At 37.7% G+C, this 5,401-nt stretch overlaps 1 non-coding gene across 1 annotated transcript; it reads left to right on the plus strand.

Moving 5' to 3' along the window:
• Positions 1–3,922: 3,922 nt before the first annotated feature.
• Positions 3,923–4,029, plus strand: LOC141710100 (small nucleolar RNA R71). Its single transcript, XR_012570638.1, has one exon. It is a non-coding gene; the product is annotated as a small nucleolar RNA R71 (small nucleolar RNA).
• Positions 4,030–5,401: the final 1,372 nt, after the last annotated feature.

Genomic DNA, 5,401 nt, shown 5'->3' on the forward strand with positions numbered 1-5,401 from the left:
TACACTACCACACTTGACACAGATTTTTCTAGGAGCATATTTATCAGGTGTGTAGTTATTGTGTTTGTTAATCCCTACTTTATCATTTCTATTGTTTTTCTTTTTAGCCTCTGTTTTTACCTCAATCTTTTCAAGTCTGTCACTTAACTGTTTGACAGTCATGTGACCAACATTAGCCTTTTTCCCTTTCTTAACCTGACTCGATTCTCCTGAAACAAAGTTCTTGGAAACAGATCCATACTTCTCATTCAGCTTAACAAGTTTGGCTTTACTGATAGGCTTGCTCACAGCCGACGGATGAGGATTTTCATCATTCGACGGATAACCCTTTTTGTTATCCGACGGATGATCCTCATCATCCATCGAGTCTACATCTGTTAGCACTCCATCCACCAAATTTGGTTCTAATTTCTCTTTGTTCTTTTTCCAGGCTGCATTACAGAAAGACTCAATTCCTTGAACTTTGGTGATTTGAGCATGGACATCCCTAGATGTTTTCCATGCCTTAATCACCTCCTGTTCACGCTCGAGCTGCTTCTTCAAAATTTCTTCTTTCTTCAAGGACTCAGTTAATTCTTCCTTGGCAATCTTACACTCAATTCTTAACTTTTCAAAATCAATGAACTGAGACTCAAGCACATTATTTCTCTCACTTAAAAACAAATTGTTTTCTTTGATTTTAGCATTTTCTTAGTAAGAGACTTAAGTGTAACACACAAATGGTATAACTCTGTAGACATGTCATTTATAGCATCATTACACTCAGCTTTAGATAAATGTGCAAGGTTTGTAGTAATTACCTGATTGCTTGAAGAACTTGTTTCTGTTTCATCAAACTTGGCCATTAGGGCTAGATTGACATAGCTGACATCTTCATCTTCATCCAGACCATCTACTGCCCAATTATTTTCTTGTGTAATAAAAGCCTTTTCCTTTTGTTTGAGCAGCTCAAAGTATTTTTGCTTGTAATCCACAGGCTCAAACTTTCTCTTATTGGAATCTGACTTCCTACACTCACTGGCAAAGTGCCCTGCCAAGCCACATTTGAAACATTTGAATTTTGATTTATCCACCATGTTTCTATTTGGCTTGGCTGCTCCAAAGTTCTTTTTGAACTTGAGCTTGGCAAATCTTCTGGAAAGAAATGCTAAGTGTTCATCAATGTCTTCTATGTCATCTTGGCTCAAAGAATCTTCACTTTCTACTGCAAGCCCCTTGCCCTTGCTTTCACAGACCCTTGAAGTTGACTCAACAGCTTCCATCTTCACTTCCTTCTCTTTTTCCAACTCAGCAACTAGTGCAATGGATCCTCCTTTCTTCTTTCCTCTCTCCATCCTCTCATCTTGCTCTATTTAAAGCTCATAAGTTTTCAGGATGCCATAAGTTCTTTTTGAACTTGAGCTTGGCAAATCTTCTGGAAAGAAATGCTAAGTGTTCATCAATGTCTTCTATGTCATCTTGGCTCAAAGAATCTTCACTTTCTACTGCAAGCCCCTTGCCCTTGCTTTCACAGACCCTTGAAGTTGACTCAACAGCTTCCATCTTCACTTCCTTCTCTTTTTCCAACTCAGCAACTAGTGCAATGGATCCTCCTTTCTTCTTTCCTCTCTCCATCCTCTCATCTTGCTCTATTTCAAGCTCATAAGTTTTCAGGATGCCATACAGTCTCACCAAAGTAAACTCCTTATAATCTTGTGAGTTTCTTAATGAGACTGTCATTGGTTTCCATTCCTTTGGAAGAGATGTAAGGAATTTCAAATTGGAGTCTTTTGTCTGATAGACCCTTCCATGCAACTTTAGAGCATTTAGTAGTTTTTGAAACCTACTACAAAATGTCAGTGAGAGACTCAATTTCTTCATTATGAAAATGCTCATATTGCTGAATCAGGAGCTGCATCTTGTTTTCTCTAACTTGCTCAGTGCCATCACAGATGACCTGTATTGTATCCCAAACATCCTTGGCAGTTTTGCAGTTGATAATGTTGTCAAACATGTCTCCATCAACTCCATTAAACAGGATATTCATGGCCTTTTTATCCTTCCTGACTTGTTCAATGTCAGGATCAGACCATTCATGCCTTGGCTTGGGGACTGATGGCTCGTTTCCTGTTGCAGCTCTCATTGGAACATGAGGGCCTCTTTCTATGCAGTCAACATAGGCCTCATCTTGAGAAAGCAAATGAAGATGCATCTTTACCTTCCAATGATGGTAATTATCTTTATCCAGAAAAGGGATCTTGACTCCAACATCCTTCTTGTTCATCTTGCTGTATTGTTTTGATCTTTAAACTCTTTGTAAGTTAAGAGCTTACTCTGATACCAATTGTTAGTCCCTTAACAATATAACAAGAATTACAGAAGGGGGGTTGAATGGAATTCTTGAAACTTTTTCTTGATTAAAAATATTTTAACTCGAATATATATAAGTGTGAATTGATTAGCACAATGCAGAATAGTTACTTAAATGAATCAAAACACAAGTAATTAAAAACAAGAGTCTTTAAAAACTTTCTAATGGATTTGAATGATTCCACCAGAGATATATAATATATATCGAGAGAAATCTGTATGCAAAATGCTCACAGCTGCTTAAAAGTATTGAACAACTAAGAATACAGAGAAATGCTAAGAATTCTGCTTACAAATGTTTCTCTGCTTGTATCTCAGATAGTTCCTTAATTGCTACTTATTGGTTTATATATCACCAAGATTACAAAGTAATAAGACAGGGTAATAAAACAAAAACTATCTAGTCTATTACAATGCTACTTCATTACTCTATTCCAGCATCTTTGAATATCTTCATAATACCATAGAAATGGCAATGCTTCTTTGTTCTCGAAAACCCAGTTGAATAGGCTACCACATTCCATTTACATCCACTCGACGCATGTGACTGTGTTGTCACTGTCAACAAGTATTTGAATTCTTTATCCATCGGGTTTATGATCATCCTTCGAGTTATTGATCATCCGTCGGGTTGTTGATCATCCGTTGAATTCATTATTGTTTATCCGTTGGGTAGCAATCAGGCACTTGACTTCATTTCACTTATACAGAATTACAAGACATCATCTATGTACAATTAATCAACCTGTTCTGCATATCTAACTAAAGTCAATCATGACTTAAGTACTACTACAGATTCTAAACAATGTGTATGCAGAAATGTACTACAGACTTATTGTTACATAAGCTACTCACTCGATGGATAATAAGTCATCATCCGTCGGGACTATATTGAGTCATTCGTCGGGACTATAAATCTTATCCGTCGAGTGCTACATAATTTCACTAAGTAAAATCTACCAAAGTGTTTTGTTCATGAAATCATCAAGTACACAACATATACATAACATAACTGCTGAAGTTGAAGTTGTTGCTTCGGGACATACTGCGGTTGCTAAAAACCAGGAGGGTTATACTGCCTTGTTGTATAAGGCTGATAAGATTATTATGCACCGCATTCTGACTGTTGCTCCAGCTGAAGTTAGGATGATTGCGGTTGTTTGGATGATAAGTGGCTGGAGCTTGTTGTTGTGATCTCTGAAAGTTGCTCACAAATTGAGCTGATTCACTAGAAATAGCGCATTGCTCAGTTTCATGTGCTCCCGCACAAAGTTCACAAATGCTAGTAATCTGATTAACTCCATAATTAGCCAACGAGTCCACTTTCATCGTTAAAGCTTGAAGTTGAGCAGCTATAGCAGTAGCTTGATCCACTTCCAGAATTCCTGCTACCTTTCTTTGCAACATTCTTTGCGTAGGATTCTGGTATTCATTGGCTGCCATTAGCTCAATCAACTCATAAGCTTCATTGTAGCTTTTAGCCCATAAGGCTCCACCAGATGCTGCATCAAGCATAGGTCTAAAGTGTGCACCTAGACCATTGTAGAAACAGTTTATAATCATCCAATCAGGCATGTCGTGGTGTGGGCAATTCCTTAGCATCTCCTTGTATCGATCCCAAGCCTCACACAGAGATTCACCATTTTGCTGAGCAAACTGAGTAAGAGCATCCCTGATTGCAGCAGTCTCCGTCATAGGAAAGAATTTAGTGAGAAACTTTTGAGCAAAATCATCCCAATTGGTGATAGACCCTGGTGGTAGAGAATGTAACCAACACTTCGATTTTTCCCTTAAAAAGAGAATGGGAATAGTCGCAGCTTGATAGCATCTTCAGACACATCGTTGAACTTGAATGTGTCACAGATCTCGATGAAATCCCTGATGTGCATGCTTGGGTCTTCGGTAGGATTACCCCCAAACTGAACTGAATTTTGTATCATCTGGATCATGCTCGACTTGATCTCAAAAGTGTTAGCCTTGATGGCTGGCCTGATGATGCTTGATTGAATGTCGTTGATCTTAGGCTTAGAAAAGTCCATTAAAGCCTTAGAATTATCTGCTTGATCTGCCATCTCTAATAATGGTGGTTCTTCAGTTTTCTCTTCTTCAGCTACTTTCTCTTCGTCCTCAAAATCTTCCCTACGATCCCCTACAACTTCTTCCTCGTCTTTTTCAAGAATTCTCCTACGAACTCATGAACGCGTTTGCATAAACGATCACTAGATTACCTGAAATACAACAAGAAAAAAGAGTATGTAAGTAACAATGTCCGAGTCAATGAACTTTAATGATCACTGATGACAAACACATAAACTAAAAGTTAACACTGCAGTCCCCGGCAGCGGCGCCAAAAACTTGTTAGGGCGAAAACACGCGCTAATAATTCACGCAAGTATGTGCTTTCGCAAGTAATATAGAATCTTTTCTAGTTCGTTCCCACAGAGACTGGCGTTGGTTAACTATGTATTTTATGCACCTATGCACCGATGATATGGTTATTATCCAATGCTAAGACGATAACAAATTGGGTTGTTTATACTACGAATTAAACTAATGATTATAACTAAGAGAGTAAAGAGAGTTGTATATTATATGAGACAAATATGAGATTCTAACTTCATTAATACTTCATTCAATAGCCTTATTGCTCTTAACCTTAGCATGCAATGGTGATGATACTAATCAGATAACACAAAACTACTAAATGCCAACTTTCGTTGCACGAATAACATACTACCAGACATCCACAAAAGAGATAGAAGCTGAATAGACACCAATTATATTGAGAGCCTATATGTCTATAGAATTTGACAACATAACGGTTTAAACCACAAGTTATCTATCATGATTACACAGGACAAGTAAGATGGGTAAAATTACCTATGAATCATGTATAACAATAACACATGAACCTATGCTAGCATGGCAAGTTCTAAATCCTTAAATTCACTGTCGCTTCATTAAGAATTAACACGCTATCTTACAAGTTTGTGACGATTATAAGACGAATACGCACAACCAATACTAGGTTATCATTCAATCACCACATACT

The sequence above is a fragment of the Apium graveolens genome, chromosome 2 (genome assembly GCF_009905375.1).
Source record: "Apium graveolens cultivar Ventura chromosome 2, ASM990537v1, whole genome shotgun sequence".
In the NCBI taxonomy this organism is placed as follows: domain Eukaryota; kingdom Viridiplantae; phylum Streptophyta; class Magnoliopsida; order Apiales; family Apiaceae; genus Apium; species Apium graveolens.